Source organism: Delphinapterus leucas, chromosome 2 (genome assembly GCF_059928025.1).
Source record: "Delphinapterus leucas isolate spDelLeu-1000000601 "Yukka" chromosome 2, BTC_Dleu_Yukka2, whole genome shotgun sequence".
Classification (NCBI taxonomy): domain Eukaryota; kingdom Metazoa; phylum Chordata; class Mammalia; order Artiodactyla; family Monodontidae; genus Delphinapterus; species Delphinapterus leucas.
The window spans coordinates 63,496,017-63,518,459 of NC_143130.1; the positions used below are offsets into that span (position 1 = coordinate 63,496,017).

General features: G+C 56.4%; 1 long non-coding RNA gene across 1 annotated transcript in view; it reads right to left on the bottom strand.

Moving 5' to 3' along the window:
- The window catches only part of LOC111177847 (uncharacterized), a 79,827-nt gene extending 75,336 nt beyond the window's left edge, over positions 1 to 4,491 (bottom strand). The window contains exon 1 of the long non-coding RNA XR_016392033.1: positions 3,384 to 4,491. This is a non-coding gene — a long non-coding RNA (uncharacterized LOC111177847). The remainder of the gene's footprint in view (positions 1 to 3,383) is intronic.
- Between the last annotated feature and the right edge of the window lie 17,952 nt (positions 4,492 to 22,443).

Genomic DNA, 22,443 nt, shown 5'->3' on the forward strand with positions numbered 1-22,443 from the left:
CCTCTGCAGGGGCCCAGCCCAGTCTGCCTCATACCCAGGGGTGTGGGTCAATGTCTGTGACCCCTTTCAGGGACAGCCCACCCAGGGAGGGGCCCAGGTTTGTCATCAGTACCCCCAGTACTCAGCCCAGGCCTCAAACCAGGAGATGCCCCCAATGTGGAGTGAGTCCCAAGTGAAGGGTTCCAGGCAGTAAAGAGCAAGGCCAAGCAAGACATGGTTCTTGGGAGCAGATGTCTGGGCCCTGGAAGTCTGCAGAAGAGACTCTGATTGGCCAGGGTGGCCCCCAGTTCCCTCAAAAGGAGGCCTGAGTGGTCAGGGGTAACTTTACCCTTTCAAGTCACCCAAGGGCCCAGCCCAATCAACAACTTATCACTGAATTTGTTATAATTTAAAAACACAGGGGCTTCCCTGGTGGCGCAGTGGTTGAGAGTCCGCCTCCTGATGCAGGGAACACGGGTACGTGCCCCGGTCCGGGAAGATCCCATGCCGCGGAGCGGCTGGGCCCGTGAGCCATGGCCACTGAGCCTGCGCGTCCGGAGCCTGTGCTCCGCAACGGGAGAGGCCACAACAGTGAGAGGCCCGCGTACCGCAAAAAAAAAAAACCACAAACATTGCAGGGCCAGGGCCTGGCTGGACACGGAAATTAAGGGGGCCACACTGAGCACTACCCATTCCCAGTCAGGAGGTTTAGGGAGGGGAGTGGCTGTCTTTAAAAAGACAGTGGGGGCTGCGAGCACGTGACTGGGATTTTCACCCCTAACAAACAGATCTGGGGCCAAAGAGGTACCATGTTCTCTCCCTCTCCATGGCTTGAGGTCCCATATGGAGGGCTCATCCTGCTGGAGTCAGTTGGGGGCAGTTGGGGGCAGTAGGGGGTGGGGGGGGTGCGAAGTAGACATCTGGCCATGCTCCAGATGTGGGTATCAACCAGGGCATCAGTCAGGTCAGCACACAGGAGGCAAAAGTCCAGACTCAGGGAGCCACACAGGGACAAAGGGTTAAAGAGGTGGGGAGAGAGAGAGAGAGAAATGACAGCTAAGAAAGACTGAGTCAGCTAGAGCTGGCAGAAAGGAAGGGGTAGAGGCAGAGAGAGTCTGCCCCAGAGTGAAGCCAGCAAAGAGGCTAAGGGAGCCGCCACAGGACCCAGCAGGCCACCACCACCACCCCCAGCCCCAGGATGAGCTTTGGTCACTCCTGGGCAGCAGCCTCCCACCAGAGGCCTTCAAGGGCCTGAGTGGCCCTGGAGATGAGTCTAGGCTGTCATCGGGACTGGGCTGGGGGGAATGGTCACAGAAGCCTGCCTGGAGTTGATAGCTACTCTAGCCGACTATGCCTCAAGTGGGCCATTTGGGAAGGAAGTGGTCCCGGTAGTCACCAGACCCCATCCCCGCCAATGCACGTTTAGACCTCCGTGTGGAGAGCCCATTCACCTGAGGGTGAGCTCTTTGCCCCACAAAGGGACTCCAGGGTAGAAATCCTGAGACAGTGGGAAGGGTTCCAGGGCCCAAACAGGAGGACCTAGAGTGCCAGGCTGGGGTTGGGAAACCACTCTGATTCCCAGAATGATACTGACATCCCAGTGCCAGAACCAGGTTTGCAAACCATCAAGCAGAGCCCAGGCAGACTCTGGCCCCAGATCCAGGAGGCAAAGATTAATGAGGCTGGGGTCAAGCCAGGGAGAATCAGGCCGAGATTGGCTGCACCAACCTCCCTGCCCGTCTGGAGAGGGTGTTGGTCACAGGCAGCAGGAGAGCTGCCCTGGGGAGACCTTCCAGCAGCAGGCCCCCAGAGCCCTGCTGCCCAGTCAATAAAGAGGGCTTGAGGGCCCTCCCTGCCCCCTCCCCACCTCACCAAAGACCAGGTTTAAAGGATACCTTCACAGTGAAAGGGGCTGCCCTGAGACTGCAGTTCTCCTGTCTCCATCTCTGCCTCAAAATCCTCTTCTTACAAGGTGGCAGAGAGATTCCAGAAAGGGTAGTGGAAGTGGAAGTGAGGTCTAAGCCTGAAAACTGGTCAAATAAGATATTACCATACCCCAGAGACCCAGGTAGATACTGACTGGCCCAACATCACGATCCTTCACCCAGCATCTAGGTTGAGAACAAGACTTCTGACCCCACAGGCTCATACACTGAGTGCCAGGAAGGAGGGCACATGGACAAGGGCTGCTGGGGAACTCAGCTGCTCCAGCCCAGAATCCCAAGCCAAAAGGAAGGATTGGGAGCAATCAAAGAAGGCTTCCTAGAGGAGGAAGAACCTGGCTGGAAGCAGGGAGGATTTGGTAATGCGGAGGGGCCTGCAGGGGGCCTGAATACTGACCCTTTCTTGGGCCTCTCACTCCTGGGGACACTGGCCTCCCTCCCTCTCGGGGCACCATCCTGGACCACATCTCCGCATCCTAGCTTCTGCAGGAGCAGGGCTGGCATGGCGGGGTGGTGGGGGGTAGCTAGGAAGTTTCCTGAAGTAGTCAGCAGTGGACAGGAATGCGGGAGGAGGCGCAAGAAGATGGAGGTGGGGACCGGAGTACAGCACAACCACAATCTCATCACACTGAGCGAGGCTCGCAGGATCATGGCTCCAAGCAAAGCAGGGATGGGGGGCGGGGGTGGCACTATGCTGGGGCCCTAGAGGTTCCCCTTCCAATCCCTAGCCTCTTGGGAGCTCCTGCGGGCCAGGGCTGATGGGATGCACTTTGCCGGCAGTTCCAGCCGCCTGTCCCACGGAGCAGAAGGAGCAGGGACACACACACACACGGGAACGTCTCCCAACTCTCCCCACCTCAAACCCATGTCCTCAGCCTGGCTGCAAAGATGACCTCGCGGCCCTGGGACCTGGAAGCTGTGGCTGTGCCTGACCCTGGAGGGGTCACAGGGGTCCAGCGCCCGGAGCGGCTCTAGAGCGGCGCCGCGGGGCTGGACGGGTGTCCCAGAGAGCCGGCGGCTGCGCTGATGGGGTGGTGGAGATGCACCCCTTGGCCCGCCGGGCGGCACAACCCGCGCCCCCGCCCCATTCCTCCCTCTCTCCCCGAGAAAGAAAGGCCGCAGTTCCACCACTAAAGAGCCTCCACCCTCTCCCCCTACACGCAAAGTTGCTCCAAGTCGCCGGGGTTCCCGCGACACGCTAGGGTTAGGCGGGGCCGCCCAGCGGGCGAGAGCGCGGTCACGAACAGGGGTGCCGAGCGCGCCCCCCTGCAGCTCCGCGCGTGCACCCTCCCACAACGGGCGCGCACCCAACACCCCACCCCTAACCCGCGGCCCCTGAGGCTCCCGCCCAATCAGAGGCCGCGCACGCGGCGCTGCCGGCAGGCAGAGACACCCCAGCTCCCTGGCCTGCGCCCCCGCGGCCCCCGCCCCGCCGCGGTCTCTCGGCCCGGCCACACTCACCGTCCCGGGCGCGCAGTCTGCGCGCAGCTCCTCTCCGGGGCCGCATTCCCCGGCTCCGTTTCCCTCCTGTTCCCGCTCCGGCTTGGGTTCCCGCTCCGCAGGGCTCGGCTCTGAGATGGTGGCCGCGGCAACGAGCGAGGCAGGGAGGGCGTGTGCGCGTGTGTGTGTATGTGTATGTGTGTGTGAGCGCGCGCGGTGTGTGTGCGTGTGCACGGGAGGGCCCTGCGCGCCCCGCTCCTGCCTCCTGCTCTCCACTCTGCGATGCCAGCAGAATCCCTAACGCGCGCTCCCACCCTCCTGGGCGCTCACACTCGCGCACACACGCGCACACCCGGGCGCGCACACACACCCCGCCACCGCACACCCGGCTCCGCACTCCCGACTCTCGCCCTCCTGACTCTCGCCCTCCTGGGGCGCTCACAAAGGCCCCTGGCCCCGGCCTGCCGGAGACCCCGGAGCGGGGCCTGAGGAGTGGCCCTGCGGTCCTACCGGGCTGGCCCCGCCTTAGGTCCTCCGGTGCTCCCAGAGGGGCCCCCTCGGGCGTCCCTGCTCCTTCACCCTGCCCTGCCGGGCCGCGGCCGTGCTCTAAGCCTGACCCCCGGCCGGGGAGCCCGACTCCGGCTTCCGGCGCTCCCACCCAGAGGCGCTGGCTTCCTCCTCCTCGCCTGCTCCGCCGCCTGCAGCCGCGTGCTCTCCCGCTCCTTTCTTTCCCTCTCTTCTGTCACTGCCTATCCTTTTTCTCCTCTCCTTTCTCCCACCTGCAGCCGCCCCGATCCCTGTCCTCAGTCTCTCCGGCTGCCTCTCTATCTTGCCGACGCCCTCTCCCGCGCCTCCTCCCCACCGCCCTGCGCTGCCCTCACATTCTCCGCATTACATGGGGTGCCGCCCGCCACTCGCCGGGCCCAGGGTGCGGACGCACTGTGGGCGGCGAGGGGACCCGCCGAGCCCGGGCCCCACCGCCCCCTCGGCTCTCCGCTTGCTCCTCGCTCCTCGCTGCGGCCTGGCGGGCGGCTACGTCCCGCGCTAGCCTCGGCTGTCGCTGACAGCTCCCATCTCGCCCGGGCTTAAAGGGATAGCGCACCGGGCTCGACCTGCCCCACCCGGGGGCGCCGAGGAGGGCGGCCTCCTGCGCCGGCACAGTCCGGGGCGGTGGCGCAGCCGGGGCGGTGCGGGCGGCGCCCTGTCCGCCGCGGTTGAGCCCAGCCCTCCCGGGCTGGAGGTGAGTCAAGGAGAGGGCGGTCGGGCCTGACCACGCCATCCAGGGGGCGCTCCGTGCTTGTTGGCGGCTAAGCCTAGGGGCAGGCTGGAGGTGTGAGGCAGTGCAGGCTGGGCGCCCAGCACTGCGGGGCGGGGAGAGGAGGGATCAGGGAAGCAGCTGTCCGGATCTGAGCACAGGGTGAGGACACCTGTCATGCTAAGAGGACAGGGCTCACAGGATGGCCTCCCGCTCTTGCCGTGTGACCTTGGGCAAATGCCTGCCTCTCTCTGGCCTCAGTTTACACTTCCTTGGAAGGCCATTGGCTTCCATCATCTCTGGGGCTCTGATTTGGTGGTAGATCCCTTCAAAACTGAGAGAGCAGGAGGTATGACGGAACTTCGCGGCGGGTGGGGGTGGAGGAGGTCCAGGAAAGCTCCTGGAGGAGTTGACACTGAAGCTAGATATTGAAGGATGAGTAGGAGTTGACTGGGCAGAAAGGGCATCCCATGGTAAGAGAAGAGGATATACAAAGACCTGGAAGCGGGAAACAGGGAAAATGCGTGTATTTGCTGGGAGGAGAAGCTGTAAGAGCCTTGAATTGAGGCGTTTCAACTTTGTTCTGGGGCAGCAGTGGGGATGCCACTTAGTTAATCTAGGCAGAAGCCCTCCCCATCCTCCAGCCATCACAGAGGCATTGCTAAGGGCTCCCCAAATCCAGGAGCTTTTAAAAGAGGCCTCCTCTCCTCTCCTCTCTTCTCCTCTCCTCTCCTCTCTTCTCTCCTCTTCACTCCACCCAGTCCCAACTTCTCCCAATATCTCCAGCCAGGCGCAGCACAGCCTCCCCCTGCTGACCGGAGCTGGAAGTGGGAGAAGCCCAGGCCTCGCTGTAGTGGTGCTGTGAGTCCCAGAAGGGTCAGACTTTAGCACCCACCAACCAAGGTGCCCTGAAAAGACCCAAGCCTTTGTTGTCAGGCCATACCCAGTGCCAATTCCAGCTTCACTGTCCTCTTCTGTACAATGGGAATAAAAATACTCAGCCACAAAGGAGGTTGGCGAAGAATTCATGAGAATTCACACACAAGAGTGACCCAGCACGCAGGAAGCATTCAGCAAATGTTCTTTTCCTTCTGCACACCTGGCCTTGGCTCTGTGGACCATCGCAAAGGCCCTTACTCTCTCCCTTTTCCCTTCTTCCCTGGCCATTTTCCTCCTGCCTTCCTACCACACTTCCTGGGGGCCTCAAGGGAAATGAGCTCGCGGCTGTTGCCTGCTCTGGTTCAAAGCACCTCCTGAGGAGTCTTCCCAGGGCTTCCAGGTGGGCCCTAGGGAAGCCAAACAGAGACATACAGCCTTTCCCCAGAGTCCCTGACATCCAAGCAAAGCAGCAGTCTACAATCCCATCCATTTCTCCCGCTCTCCTATTCTGGGAGCCACACAGCCTTTGTGTTTGTGCTTGGGAACTTATGCCCCCAGTTTTGCTGTGCAACCTCAGATAGGCAGCACACCCTCTCTGAGCCTCAGCTTCTTCCCTAAGTATGGAGACATGCTGGTGTGCCACACAGGGGCAATGAACATAAATCTAAGTCATTTATTTTCCCTCAGCAGGCCCAGGCCATGTCCTCTATCCAGGAACTCTGCACAGAGGCAGGCAGGTACAGAAGACTCTTTGGGAACCCCTTATGTCCTGCCGTTGTGCTAGTGACCAGGAGCTGTTACCACCTCTGCCTCCCAGCAGGCTTTACAGAGAGACAAGGCATAAATATGAACAGACCCACTTGGAGGAATCACTCTCCTGCCAGAGCAGCAGAGGCCAGGGGCCAGCCCGCTGTGAGCAGCTCCAGGAAGGAGCTCCTTCACGAGAAGCTAGGAACTAGCTGCTTCCTGCCACAAGGGCTGAGTCAGTGCCTCTGCTGATGTCAGCTCAGGGCTCCTCTGCTGTTTTCAGCCAGGTCTGCAGGCCAGTGTGGGAGACCTTGGCAATGTCCCAGACCCAGTCACTAAGCCAAGTCCAGCCGGGGGCTAAGTGGCCCACATGGAGTCCCAGGAGGCAATGGGCATTTCCTGCCTGCCTTCTCAGCCAATCCCTGGCTTCCTGGATCAGGCTGAAAAATAAATAGGGTCACTAAGGCGTTCAGAGAAACAGCCCATCCAGGCAGGCTGTCTCTGTGCTCTCATCCCATCTCCCCACCTCCAAGTCTTTTCCCACCTGTTCTACGGCCTCTTGGCTTCCACACACCCATCCACCTCGCAAGTCCTTGCATCCCTAAACAGCTTTCCTCAAGTACCCCTGCCCACTCCCATCTCCCTCCTCCTCTTTACTCTTAACCTACTATGTGTCAGGAGTTTTCATACATCGGTTCATCTTTACACTAAGCCTGGCGTTATCATTCTCACTTCAGAGAAGAGAAAACCAAACTTTAGTGTGCGGTTCCAGGATTTGAAGTGAGAGCCGCTGTTCTTCATTCTTTCCATGAGCATTTGTTGAGGGACTGCTCCGTGCCAGCCTCTGTGCCAGGTGTGGCACATACACATCAGAGGACTTAGAGTCTGGAGAAAGAAACAGACAGAACTCAGACAGAACCCTTTACATTGCAAAGAAATGTAAAATTACAACTAGGACAAGTGCCATGAAGATCTATGGGGCTGTTAGGTTGAGGCCCAGGCTGGTCTTGGGAGTCAGGAAAGGCATCCTGCAGGATGTGACATTTGACCTAGCACCAGAAGGTTGGGTAGACATTAACTTGGAGAAGTAATGAGCTCCAGAGAGAGGGACTAGCACGTGCAAAGGCCCTGTGGTGAGAGGAAGGAGAGAAAGCCCATGTGGCCAGAGCATAAGGAGAGGGAATTGGAGATGGGACTTCATGGGGCCAGGACAACAGGTTCTGGTGGGCCCTGCAAGGAGTTGAAGGTTTGGCCTGATGGCTCTGGGCTGGCCCTGGAAGTCTGAAGCAGAGGACAGCGTCCCACTGTTCCTCCAACTGCTTCCCAGACCACCACCCAGCACCCTTGTACCCAGGGACCGCTTCTACCCCCTCCTGATGCCCCGGCCCTAGCACAAGGTGGGGCATGCTGGAGGCTCTTGGCAGCTGAGCTGGCAGCATGGTGGGGGGAGCAGGAGGCCTTGGTTCACCTTCACTGAGACTCCAGCTGAGTGACTCTCAGCAGCCCCCGCCCCTCTCTGTCCCTCATTTAACTGTAAGGCAGAGATTAAGACTGATTCCCTCTGCCATCTCTGGTTGATCTTGGGCTATAGCCCATAGCAAGGGAATGGAGAAGACACAACAGTCAAAATGACCCCACCTGAGCCAGATTCCAGGGCCTAGAGCCCCGCAGTGGGGACGGGGGTGGGGGCTGCTTGGGGCCTGCTGCTGGCCTAGTGCCTTCCCATCCCGCCTCTCCTCCTGAGCTCACCCTCCCCAGCCCTTCCCAAATGAAGCACTCTAAGGGGCTTTCCTCCTCCCCTCCACCCCCAGCATGGCCCATGCCCTCACCCACTTCTCCCCCATCAGATGTCTGGGAGTCCCTGTTGGCCTGTAAGAGCTGAATTGGATTCTTTGGGCCTTTGGTTTTCCCATCTGTAAAAGGGTGTCATTCTTTACTCCTCCTGTCTCCCTGGGCAGGAGAGAGGATGAAGAAATGAATTCTTGGTATAACCTCCATCTACTCCATCAGGGGTGCTGCTCCCTTGTCAAGCATCTTCCTGGGACCTTGAAGTCAACAGCACTGGGGGAAACAGACACACCAGCGAACATTTTAAAACCTACTCCTGGCAGACCGTAGCCAGCTGCCCCTCCTTAAGGACACCACATACCTTCCAATAGGACTGCATCCCCCTCATGAGTGCCACTGGACAGAGACCGGTTTATGGGTCCCAGGTATAGATGGGAAAGTGAGGCTCCAGAGACAAGAGGCTGGCCCTGGCCATCACAACAAGCCCTCCTGCCTTGCTTCATCCAAGCCACCTGGGAGGAGTTCAGGGAAGGGGGACTCTGTGGAGTGCCACCTCCCCTCCCCCAGTGCTCCCTTGTGCGTCCAGACAGCAGCCCGAGGGGGGCAGCTTCAGAACTTGCTCCCTTCCTGGGCAGCCCTGCCCTCTGCCCTGTGGGAGGCTCTCTTCTCTGAGTTGTAATAGCTGCTTCTGAGCTGGCCTTATCTTTTTAAGGGCCCATCCTAAGGATGCTGGGATGGCCCTGCAGGAACTGCCCCCAGGTCAGCAGGGGCCAAGCCAGGTCAATCCACAGTTCTGTCACATCAGCTTTTTCTACAATAATCACACCTACCTATAAGTGGGGAAATACTTTGCTGTCCAGAAGTCTATCCCTTGTGCCTTCTCAGCGAAGGCATGCTACAGCCTGGGGAAGTAGGAACAAGGATTATCCTCATTTTACAGATAAAGAAACTGAGGCACAGAGTTAAGGCCAGGATGGACATGGGGGACCTGCAGTCCAGCACAGTCACATGACAGGGAGTCAGGAAAGGATGGTGCCAGGGGCAGCAGGAGTGGTGGCTATTGGGGATCTGGGCAGAGAGGTGACCCTGCCTACTACTGAGAGGTGGGGTTGGAATTGCAGTTAGAGAGGCCAGTGGGGCAGGGGGCAGATTAGGGACCTGGGAGTGTGCACAGCTCAGGGGATAAACCTACACTTCAGCTCCCACTCACAGAGGACGTGCTCTCTGCCAGGCTCTGTGGGTCCCTGTCCTCAGGGAATTCACAGGCTGTGGGCAGACAGGCACCAGGACAGCCACATCCACAGAGGAAGGCCAGGTCTGGAGTGGGCACTGTGTTGGGGTGGCTGGCAGGATCACAGAACTGAGTGGGGAGCCCATGGGGCGTGTCCCTGAGCCTCAGAGGAGAGGAGGGGCCTCCTGCGCTTACCTGGGCTGTTGTCAACCGGATCTGGCTCTCCCCAAAAGTCTGTGGATTGGCTGCCCTTGAATGATACATAGGAATTCACTGGGCATTGGAAGGGGGCCTGGGGAGGGGGAAGTGCGAGCAGGAGTCACCTCTGAGTCCTCAGCCCCCAGCAGTCCAGGCCTGGCTACTGCAGGGATTTAGGGAGTATGTGCTGGCCACTTGGATGGTGTTTGAATGAAAGAAGGAAGCCAGGGAAGGAGGGAGGGAGGGAAATAAGGAGAGAGGGAGGGAAGGAGGAAGGAAGGAAGAAAGGGAGGGAGGGAAGGAGGGAGGACTGCATGAGAACAGACAGAAAAATAAGGAAGCACCCACACTGTCAAGGGAGGGGCAGGATAGCAAGTGGGGTACACGGGGGGGAAGTGGCAGGGCAACAGGGCCAAGTCACCAAGGTCCTTGAATGCCATGGGAGGATAATTGAACTTTGAAGGATTTTCGGGGGAGGCAGACGATCAGATCCGAACTTGTGGACACTTCCTCCGGCTCCTGTGGGGAAGATGGATGGAGGGGGTAAAACTGGAGGTCAGAGCTGGAGAGGAGGCTATTGGGGTCCTCCAGGCAAGGAGATGGGGTGGGGTGGAGGGTAGATACTTAAGAATCGAAGGAGCAGTACTTGGCGAGTGTCTGGGTATGGAGGTGAGGAAAGGAGGGGCCCCCAAGGCCTTTCAACAGAGTCTACTGTGAGCTGACCCCTCCAGGCTTCATGACTTTGTTTCAGGGAACCCTCACACCGACCTCCCTCGATCGTCTGCCATGTGCAGGGGCCACAGACTCCCTTCAGGCTGAAGCACTTCTCCCTGCTGCTGGGACAGTTGAGGCTGGCCGGCCACAGATGAGCACCTGCCTCTCAGCTGAAGAGAGAGGCTCCCTGCCCAGGGCCTTGCCCCTGCATAGACAGCTGCATCCAACGACTGGTCAAGACAGGGGATAATGGCCCAACCCTCTTGTCGCAATTCAGGACAACCCCACAAAGAGAGCTCAGGTCCAGAGATTCCCATGCCTCTGTACTGTGAATGCATCGCAACCCAGCTTCCCCCTCTGCCCCATCCTGCTTCCCTCACTCCCTCCCCGCCAGGGGGGTTGACCCCAATAAACCTCTCGCACGCTAATCTTCCTAAACACACTGGTATTAACATCCGCATTTCACCCACAAGGAAATTGCGGCTCAGAGATATAAAGTGACTTGTCCATGGCTGCACAGCTGACAAGTGGCAGGTCAGGGGCTGGCTAGGGAGGGAAGAGGCCAGGGACCCTGGCTGGCTGAAGCAGGGAGACGGAGGTGGAGTCAGTCCCCAGGGAAGGCTGGTCCAACCTGTAGGCCAGCACTAGACCAGGAGGGACTTATTCCATCTGCCTCTCTCTCCCCATTCCACAGACGGGGAAAAGGAGATCAGAGAAGAGGCAAGACTTACCCAGGCTCATAATGTCAGTTAATGATGGCCCTGGCAGTATTCCCTAGGGTTCTCCCTCTCAGACCAGCGTGGGTGTTTCCTTTGGACCACACTAATGTTCTCTTCCCACCTGCCTCCCTTCCCAAGCCCAGCACTAGGTCTCAGGCTCAGAGACGTGGCTGGATCGACCCTTACTCGATTTCCCAAGGCTGGAATGAGGTGCCTGCAGCTCCCCAGGCCTGCAGAGACCTTGGCAGCAGCCTGAGCTGCCCAGCCCTAGCGTGAAGTTGGGATGTACTGGGCTGGGCGGGCTGGATCCGACTGGCACAGCAGAGCAAACAGACGAAACAGACGGGAAGGAAATCAATTTGAGTGTTTGATTTTCATTTTTAATTTGCACAGAGAGTAACGCAGCCCATTTGACGCTGCATACTCCCTGTGAGCTGCTAGCATTCGCCATTGCTGCCACCACTGCCGCTTGGAGTGCCCAGCGGCTCCCTGCCCTTCTGTCAGGCGAGCCAGTCCCTCGCATGGCGGAAGGGCCTTCTGCAAAGCAGGAAGGAAGGGTTTCCTCCGGGACCTCTGCCCCTTCTGCCCAGGAGAAAAGTGTCTGGTAAGTCCCTTCTGGGCAAGGTGGGAGGAGCCAAAGATGTGCTCCCTCCTGGGAGAAGACCAGTAGGCAACTGTCTGTTCCAAAGTCAGGGTTGGCAAATGAACTCTCGGGAGAGGTGACAGACCAGTTTGGGGGAAAAGGGAGATTCTGGGTGCACATCAGCTCACAAGCGCTAAGTAATTGCCCAGGCCACCTATATTCAAGTGCAACCCTGTACCTAGAGTCAAATCTGTCTTAAAACTAGGACGATCTCAGCTCTTGTGTTCTGAGACTTCACCGGTCAAAGCCCTGCTATCTCTTTGTTGATTTGGAATTTAATCACGTGCAGGTGGGGAACCTTGGTCTGAATTGAAGAGACTAATTCCATCACACCCTCTTCCTGGCCCTTCCTTCTTCCCCCAAGGGCCTCATGCCCTGAGGGCATCATCCTATGGGGCTGAGAACAGAGACTGTAATGGGGCAGACCTGGCTGCGATCCTGCTCTGCCAATCATTAGCTGTGTGACCTTGGGAAAGTCACATAATCTTTCTGAGCATGGCCTTCAAGGACCCCCTTCAGACCTCATCCTCTCTTGGTATCTACAGAACACAACATTCCATGGCCTCCTCCAAGAAGCCCTCTCTGATTAAGGCTTCTATTTTCCTCACCGCTACTATTATTGGGTGCTGGCCCTGCCCCTGAGTATGAGCCCTTTGCAACCCCTCCTTGACCCTCAGTAGCTCAACTGTGTGCACTGCATGGGGTGATGTGCTAGAAAGAACGTGACCTTTGATATAGACATCCCTGGTTCAAATCCAAGTTCACCTCCATGCTGGCTGCTTAGGCCCATCTCTCGAGCACCTCAGACTCAATGGATCCAAACTGAACTCATCACCCCTCGTCAAAGCCACCCTTTGCCTCTTTTTCTTCCCTATCTCATCAAACAATACCCCTGTCAGCCAACTGCTCAAGCCAGCGAGCTAGGAGCCACTGAGACTCCTCCATCTGCTTCATTCCCAGCATCCTATCTGCCCCAGGTCCTCTGTGCCCACCCTCCACTACCTACCCTCTGATGGGGCAGGCAGAGGGGAGGAGAGGGGTGCTCCGTGGTATTTACTCCACTGCATGACAGGGCTGGGAGAGCCTTCAGGGAACAGTCAGTCCTCCCCTCTCATTTTATTTATTTGTTTATTTATTTGCAGTACGCGGGCCTCTCACTGTTGCGGCCTCTCCCGTTGCGGAGCACAGGCTCTGAACGCACAGGCTCAGCGGCCATGGCCCACGGGCCCAGCCGCTCCGCGGCATGTGGGATCTTCCCGGACTGGGGCACGAACCCGCGTCCCCTGCATCGGCAGGCGTACTCTCAACCACTGCGCCACCAAGGAAGCCCTCTCTCCTGTCATTTTACAGACGAGGACACTGAAACCCAAAAAGGAACAAAGACCTGCCCTGGGCCAGATGGTGAGTTACCCACAGCAGAGCCACTTTGAGAAGTCAGATCTCCTCTGCAGCCCAGGTGGGCATCTCAGCGAGGTCATGGTCAAGGCCAGGCCCTGTAACAGTGGCAGAAGGGAACATGAAGCCCCTGAGGTCTCGGCCCACTTCCCCTCGCACCCCAAACCCAAAGAGGCTGCAGGGGAGGCCTGAGGGGCTGGGGCTGTGTTCAAGTTCCCAGGCAGAATAAATAATCAACTACTGAGAAGCTCATGCAAACCAGACATCACTCCCTGGCGACTCTGCATCCTGGACCCTGGAGTCCTGCTTGGAAGTGGCCACGGCAGCAAGCAAGAAGGGGCCTTAGCCATGACCGGAACCAGTGGCCGTTCTCTGTGTCCCCCTCCCCACACACCCAGCTCTCACACTGCCTGAAATTCTACCACTGTGCCAGGCTCAAGTGCAGATTTTAATGCGGTCTGGCCATTAGAAGAGCCGGTACAAGGGTGGGAGAGAGGGTCTGAAGAGAAGTCATCCCAGTTAGAGGGCCCTGAGCGGGAACCCAGGGTGGACAAGGCTGTCCCCTTTTACTGAGCACCTTCTGCGTACTGGGCACTGTGCTGAGTGCTTCACAATCTTCCTCCCTGCTGTTCCAAGGCCCCCTGCCTGTGACCCAAGCATCATTCAACCCCTCCCGACCTGCTTCCTCTCCTATAAAATAAAATGAGTAATAATAGCTACCTCCAGAGGCTACTGGATGATTAAATAAGAAAAGGTGTGTAAAGTGCTTCCTACATTGCTGGACATAAAGTAGATGCTAATTAAATGCTCATTATACATGAGATAACTCCTGTGATAAGGCCAAGAATGGGCCCAGTTCATGCTGGTCGAATCTGAGCTGCTAAGAAGATAAATGTTTTACCACTTGCCACTGGAATGGGGCAGAGCTGTGGGTGGAGAGGGGGGCTGTCCAGGGCTATGGGACAAAGGAGCTGTCTAGGAACCCAGAGCATTAATGCTAAGACAAAGCATAGAGGAGGGGTAAGGCCACAGGAAATGGACCACTAGAGGCCAGAATCCCCTCTTATCTTTTTTTTTTTTGTGGCCTCTCCCATTGCGGAGCACAGGGTCCGGACACGCAGGCTCAGCGGCCATGGCTCACGGGCCCAGCCACTCCGCGGCATGTGGGATCCTCCCAGACCGGGGCACGAACCCGTGTCCCCTGCATCGGCAGGCGGATTCTCAACCACTGCGCCACCAGGGAAGCCCCACTCTTATCTTTTTAAAAGCCTCTCTCTCTGAGGTTTGGGCCTGGATGGGCCGACTCCAAAGGTCCCCAAGTCTTTTGGATTGGACCAAGTGAGGCAGTCAAGGAGAAGGGATGAGAACTTCATCCACTGGGAGAGAGAGGGGAGTGGAAGAGACCCAAAATGAGATAGAGACATTATGAAGACAGTCGTGTGACAGCCACCAATACACAGCCCTTAGAGCACGTGTGCTTGGCCTTTGCCTACATTTTCTCAACTCATTCTCCAAACAACCATGTCAAGGGTATTGTTATGCCCATACACAGTTGAAGCTCCAAGAGGCTAATAATGACTTGCCCAAGGTCATTGCCTATAAGCCTTGGAGCCAAGATTTGAGCCTAGATCTTTCTGGTTTCTCAAGACCATGCTTAGAATCACGTGAAGAAGGATCAGGGAGAGAGCTGGTGCCAGTCTCTCCTCTGGGTTCCAGAGCCCCTGGCCCAGGGCAGTGGGGCCTCCCAGTTTCCAAACCAATGCTTCCTCAGATCCTCCAACAGTTTACCAGCCCAGGAAATGTCTGCCTCTTCCCAATCTGATGCTGGAAGCAAAGCTGGGAAGAACCTGGCCATGCACCAGAGCTGCGGCAGACATGCTTGAGGTTAAAAAATAATAATAACATTTTGCCACACTAACTACGTGCCAAGCACTGCTTTAAGTGCTTTATATATTATGTTTCATTCTATAGCACCCTTTGAAGTAGGTGCTATATCATCCCCATTTCACAGATGAGGAAACTGAAGCATAGAGAAGTTAACTAATGCCCCCTAGTTCACACAGCCTGGGAGAGACAGAGCCGAGATTCAATTTCAGGCAGTGACGTTGCAGAGGCCGTGACTATAACCACCTACCATGCTGCCTATCAGAAGGGCCAAGTACTGCCCCCAAGCCCACAGCAGCCAGGATGGTGTTGGGGGTAGGATTCGACTCACAGCACTCTTATTTGCACACACTTTTTAGAGTGAAGAAAGTGAGACACCTGTGTCTTTACAGACTCAGCAGAGAGAAGCTAGCTGGGCTGTCCCTGCTTTTGCCTCCGTTCCAGAAGACACAGCCACAGGCAGTCAGGCTGCGGGGAAACCTGAGGCCACCGACCCACTGAATGACTTAGGCAAGTCATGTTCCCAGGGCTCTAGTCCCCAGGTCCCACCCATATGATGATTTCCCAGGATGAGCCAGTTCTGAAAAGCCCAACTCCGCATTCCACACACCTCCGGGGAGTTTGGGGCACTCTCCAGGGTCCTGAAATATCTCTCCTGCCTGTAAGCAGGGAGTCTGGAGACCCCAAAGCAGCTGACTTGGTTCTCTGAACACGTTCTTGAAAACCAGGAAGGTACATCAACATTTTGGACATGGACTATTACCCTAAGCACGTGTGAGGAGCTATTTCTTAGATTCATCACCACCACCACCAAGGACGATCCTCTCGTGAAGTCAATGAATTGATGCACCTCTCCCTCCTCCCTGTGGGTGGCTCCGTTTCCATTTGAATTTTCATGTAAAGGATGTGCCTCAATGAGGTAGGCTGGTCTGTAGCCCTGGAATTGAGGCGAGTGCAGCACGAGGTGTTTAGCCCAGGTGCTCGTAAATGCCATCGGCTGCCATCATCACCACCATAATCCTCATTTTCCCTGGGTAGACCCCTCTTCTGGGATAGCAGCCACACCCAGATGTGTACCTCCAGCTTGTGGCTCCAGAAAGCACACCTGGGGGGAAAGCAGTGGTCTCCAATTGCTGCGTGCAAAAGATGGCCAGATGGCAACCTTTAGGGGAAGGAGGAGGAGGGCCTTCCTTTCAGAGGCTGCTCAGATCCCCTCTGTCCAAAGTTCCCCCTTGGGGGACCTGGAATATCCTTGTCCTACCTGTGCTTTCAAGTTAAGACTGGGTAAGGATCTGAGAGGGTCTCCCTCTGTCCCCCACCCACCATTCACAAGTCCTGATGGGGAAACCCCATGAAGTGACTCCAGGACCAGTTGATTATAGAGCCACCTTCTCCCTCCATACCTGCTTCTTTGGGCCCCAAGACTCCCCATCTCAGTGGAAAATCATGCAGCCAGATTCTAGTAATTCTTCTTCTGCCTGAAGAAGGCAGGGGCCCTCCCCACTTAAGGAAGGGGCCCAGATGCTGCGGAAAGAGCTGTGTCCCCACCACGAGGGTGGGGAGTGGGGAAAGAGAAGGACTTACTACCCTTTGCTCCCCCCTCCCACCTTCTCCCAGTTACCCAAGGTCTCAAGGCAGAGGCCCCTTACTCTTGTCATCACGTTCAGTGCCAGCCAGCCAGTGCCCTGTTACTCAGCCTCTATTACAGAGCAGCTCTGCAGGCTCCACTGCTGGGCCTGAGAACCCTCAAGTCCTCCTTTCAGCAGACACGTATTAAACACCTACTGTGTGCCTGACCTGTGCCAGGTAGTTCTCTTACACCTGACCCCATTTGATCCTATGACAACACATGCAAGTAGGTATTTTACAGATGAGAAATCTGAGGCTTAGAGAGGTTATTTCCCCAAGGTCACACAGCTGGGGAGGGGTGAATCAGGAACACCAGATTGCCCCTTTTCCTGTCTAAAGAGAGTGGCTCTCCTGGCCCTGCCCCAAATGTTTGATCCCACAGAGCTGACTACAGCACAAACTTTTGCCTTAGAACAGGTGTGAGGAAACAGAGGGGAAAGGAATGTCTAGCCTCCTTTACACCTGCTCTGGGAGAGCCTGCCCTGCTGGCTCCCTCCGTCTGGGAAGGATACCCCATGTGGGCAATGGTCAAGAAGATGAAGGAGGAAAAGTAGTCACTTCCAAGGCTCGACTCCTTCCTTGCTCCCCACCTGACAGGCCATCAGGCACTGCTGAGACTGAGGGGTGGGGAACAGAGATCCAGGAGGCAGACGTGCCCTCCTCCCCCACCAGAATAGAGGCCCCTCATTTCTCGGGGCCACCGGAGAAGACCCCTTCTGAAATGCCAACATTTTCTGAAAGGGTCAGTGGTCACTACCCCCAGGGTCAGGCAGGTAACCAGAAACGGACCTGCTGAGGAAGGGCCAGGGAAGTGCAGGCTGTGCCTAAAAACCCCAACTACCCTATGTGGGCCTGCTGATTTTTCAAGAGAAGCCAAAAGCCAGACTTCCCTCGGAAACTGCCCATTTTTTAAATATTGGCCACTAATTCAATTTTTTAAAGTACCCTAAGGGCCAAACATTTGCCATCTCTGGCTCATGCACTTAGATGCTCCCACTGACCGAGGCTTCAGGGGAGACCAGCACAGGGTGGCCCAGCAGTTCACAGAGCCCCTGCCCAGCCCCCTTCTTCTGAGCCTTGGGGATCATGGTCCCCTTTTTACAGCTGTAGAAACTGAGGCTACATTGGATGGGGTGGGGACTGAATGCGGACAAGGTTCAGGGGCCTGGGCCCCCAGGGAGCTAGAAGCCAGGCTTCTGATGGGGAGGCCACGGGGGTGTGGGAAAATCCACAAGTCCAAGACAAGGAGGCACCAATGTCCTTTCTCGGCTTTTTACACACATGCACACGTGTGCCCGAGACTTGTACATGGAAACACCAGCACACGCACACATATGTGTATATGGGCAGGTATACGTGCAAACGTTCTCACACATGCCTCCAAAGCCCTTGCTTAAACTGTGCTCCCCGCCTAGGTTACCCTCCCCTTCTCTCTGAATCCTCCTGTATCATTTCTTGGGCCGCCTCCATGCCTAGTCTCTGGAGCCAGAGAGGCGTGTCTGGATCATGACTCAGGCCTGGGGGTAATGGGCCCTGGGTGTATGTCTGAGAGAAAGCAAAAGGGTCCTAGGGCGAGGAGAGCTCAGGGACCAGGACAGTGCCAGTGCTGGCAGCAGGGCAGGGAGGTGTCCCAACACTGCCAGGGTGGGAATGCTGAGGCTGCCGTCAGGGGACTGAGAAGGATCCACTGTTCACAGAAAAGGGCACCAAATCTGGGCCTGAAAATCTTCCTTTGGCACCCCACTGGAAGTCCTCCAGGATTACCCCAGGCCGGGTGCTCTCTCCTTTTTCCTCTGAGCTCCGACAGCCCTGATGGTGGGCTGAACCCACTGGACACTGTGCTCAAGAAATCTTAAATCCATCTTCCCAGAGCACCCAACCTCCTGGATCAGCTCCAGACCCAGGACTGCACTTTTAAAACCCAAGCCCTTTGGTGGTGGGGAGGTAGCCTTCAGCACCTAGCAACAGAGAAACCCGGCTGAATGTGATTGGTCAGTGCCAGCTTACGGGAGGGAAAGTGTGAGCTGATTGGTTGGCGATGCTTATAAAAGGGAGACACCAGCGACCACGAAGGAGCAAGTCCATGCAAAGGACCGTGGTAGGGCTTGGCTGTCCTCCCGAGAGAGCCAGAGAGCCGGCCGGAAGGAAGAAGGAGGGCAGTCTGAAGCTCAGAATTCCCCCTCCCACCCAAGCAGGCCATAGAGGAGCACTCCCATTGGAGGTAAGTGTCCAGTTTCAGATCCCAACCTTGGTGTTCCAGGAAGATGGGCCCAATTCTCAGTCTGCTCATGGAGACTGGCAACAAAGCAAAAGTTTCTGGCACTCAGAGGGTTAAGCCTGAATTAACTAGAACAAACCTAAAAGCATTCCCCAGAGGGTCACAACACCTGTGTCCCCAGGCAAATTCCTGGAAGGTAGGCCAAGAGCTTCCAAGCTGGAGAGGCTTTGGGGATGAAGTAGCCCAGTTCCCATTACACAGATGAGGAAACTGAGGCCCAGAGGAAGCAGTGGGGGGTAAGAGGAGGATTTGTCCTTGGTCACACAGGTACTTAGAAGCAGAGCTGGGACTGGGACCCACGTCTGCTGACTCCTGGTCTGTCCAGCAATCTTCCATCTGGCCCACACAAGCCTGTAGGTCCTTCATGAGGCCCAGCTATTGTGTACCTCCATGCTTTTGCATATGTCCCTGGAATGCCTTTCCCTCCATTTCTACCAGGCAAACCCCTACCCATCCTTCAGTTTTCAACTCAGGGATCACCTTGTCTAGGAAGCCTTCTCAGATGCCCCCTCTGTCCATCCTTGTGCTCCCCTGGCTTCCTTCGTGCTGCCTGTCATAGCTCTGGTCACAGTGGACTCCTACTGTTTGTTTACATGTTTGTCCCCTGACAAGGCTGTGGCCCCTCAAGGGCAGGGTCAATCTGCTCCATCCTCATGTTTCCACCACCCAGGCAGGGCCCAGGGTGCAGCTGGATGTTGAGAATTAAATGTCTTTTCAACAGAGGAATGAAAGACTTTGATGTTTTAATTTCAGTTTGCCTCCAACATGATTCCCATTTTCTATGTGCCCAGCCCTGTGCTTGGGAGGAGAGAAGGGGAGGGCAGAGGGCCAAGCCCTGCCCTCCAGAGCTCCCAGACTGGAGCCATAGAAGAAGATGTGTTAAGGCAGGGGTTCAGGCATGGTGTGCACAGGGTTATTACTTAGAGGCCTGGGTGCCAGTAGTGGGAGTAGCACTAGGGCTACTGGGCTAGGACCCTGTCTGCCCTTGCCTGGGTACCCATGCAACAGGTAGATCCAGGGGGAGGGCTATCCCCTTCCTCAGGTCTTCCTAGTAGCTGTAGAGCTGTGAGACTGCTACCCCGAAGAGCTCTCAGGCCTCAACTGCACACCTCCAGGGGGCATTATTCATGTTGTTTTCCACTAATGGCACCACCTGGAGCCCAACTCCATAGCCTATAATGTGAATGGCACCCCCTGGAGCTGGGTAATGTGGTGGCTCTGGGCGCTCAGGCAGCCAAGCTGATGGTGGACCCCAGAGGGAGTCTTTAGTCTCACCTTTGCAGTATCCCTAGTGGTGGTAATGGGTGGGGGCTGACTAAAGACTGCCAGTTCAGATGCCCCTGTACAAGAGAGTCTGGACACTGTCAGCCCGGAGCCTCTCTTCCCAGCCCCTGCTCCCAGCCTCCCCCCTCAGCAGTCATCGACCAGCTAGCTGGACAGGCCCGTGGATGACATGTCTGCAGCATGTCATCCATGGCAGCCCAGCAGTTGAAAAGCACAAGATGCCCATTTACTGCAGGGCAATATTTACATTTTCCAATACCAGGCAAAGAGGTGGGTAATGTAACAATATTGGGAGCATAAGGGCTGTTCCATACAACAGTGACACCATTAGAGGAGTACCCTCTGTGTGCCAGACACCATGTAGCGTCTCTGATTCTCACAAAAATCTTGGGAAAGAAGTATAATTACAGTAGAACCACTTCACATATGAGGAAACTGAGGCTCAAAGAGGGTCAGGGACTTGCCAGGCCACACTGTGTCATGGCAGAGCTGAATTGAAGGGTGCCCTGCCTGACACCAGGGCTTTCCACCTGCCCCCTAGTAGCCCAGCCCCCAGTAACCTTCTGTCCTCAAGGGCTATAAAGGCAGCAGGAACTTACGTCTGAAGTGGCTTTGGCCAGCCCAGTGTGATGAGAGGGCTGCACTATAAGGGTCCCCTCCCCAAGGCTGTGGGCTATCCTTTCCTGTAGCAGATAAGAGCTGTGCTACATGGAACAGTCATGTGCTCTGGTCCCAGACAAGATGGCCTCAAATCTCACTCATTCACACAGTAGCCTGGACCCTGGGGAGTCATGTCCCAGCTCTGCCACTTACCGTCTGTGTGACCTTAGTGGACTACTTAACCTCTCTGTGCCTCTGAGTCTTCATCTGTACGATGGGGATGACAATAGCACCTTCCTCAGGGTTTAATACAATGCCTGGTGCATGGCAGGTGCCATATGGGTGCTGGCTAGTATATTTTTTCAGCAAAGGCTTACTGAGCACCTACTATGTGCCTGGGAGTCTGATAGGTGCTAGGACCACATACTTATCCAGACAGGCACAATTCCCACCCTCAAGGGGATCTAGCAAGGTTCCTCAAGACTGCCTCCTTCCACAAAGATGCACTTGCAGAAGGCACAGGTAATGATTGAGACAGAAGATGGGAGAGGTGGCATCAGGGACCCTGCTCTCTCTGGTTTTCCTCCTGCCCTTCTGGCTGCACCTCCTCCAGCTGCCCTTAGGCTCCCTGTCCTCCACCAGCCCCAGCTGTGGGGGGCTCCCAGGGCTCTGTGCTTTGCCTCTTCTCTCCCCACTGCCCACCCTCGCCAGCCCACCCACCCTCTCCCATCTCCACAGCCATGGCACCCACATCTCTTTAACCTGGCACACCCAGCTGCCTGCTCCACACCTCCACCTGGGGGTCCACCATGTCCAGATAACAAATCACCCTCCTCCCCGCACCAGGTCTACCCTCTTTCTGGGTGCCCATCTAAGAACCTAGCCCTCCCAGCTACCCAGTCACCCAAACCAGTAGCCTGGAAGCCCCCTTGTCATCTCACGCTCCATCACCCCTTCATTCAACCACTAAATTCCATCAACTCTACCCCCCTAAATCACCATGAATCCATCCATTTCTCTCCAGCCCCACCAGACTCCACCTCCCCCAGTAATAGGTGCTGTTGGTGCCCCACCCAGATCCCTTTCACCAGTGCATTTGCCCCCCAGCTGCTGTGAGTGCTGGCTGTTAACAGCTCACAGCTGCCCTTCTCTGGAGCATTGCCCTCCACCAAGGAAGACTGACCTTATCAGGAAATGCTTGAAGGTTTACAACCCACAGCCAATGGCTGACAGATCCAGGAACAAAAGCCCACTCCCCAGCTCCCTTGTCTCCTGACAAGTCTGACACTATTCAAGCTCCAGGGCTCCCCTGGGATCAGGCTGAGACCAGACTTCAGCTGACTCCCCTCATCCTTGCCTAGCTTCCTCCCCATCCTATCTCACTCTCTTGTGGGCATCACTTGAAAGAACTCATTTAATAAACCTCTCACTCGGATCTCCTTCTCCTACTCTGCTTCTCAGGAACCCAATCTAAGAGACCGTCTCCTTGCTGGGCTAGTAAGAGTGACATAACCCAGCCCCTGGGGGAAAACCTGAAGGACAGGCGGGGGCCAGGCTGGTGTAGGGGACCATCGGGCCCTGGGAAGGGAAAGGAAATGAGCCCTGATTCTCCCCACCCATTCTGTATAGGCTGGCCTGAAGGAGCAGCTAGTACCCACCTGGCCTCCCAGACACTGTGATTAAGTTTTGTGCCAGAAGGAGAATGGGGAGCTAGTGCTTTCCCTCCTCCCTTTTTCTTTTTACTTCTCTTGCTTTTTTTCAAAGGCTGAGCCCAAGTTAATCAGATAAATTCTTCCCTAGTTGCACCAACGATTTTTCTAAGGTTCAGTCTCCCCAG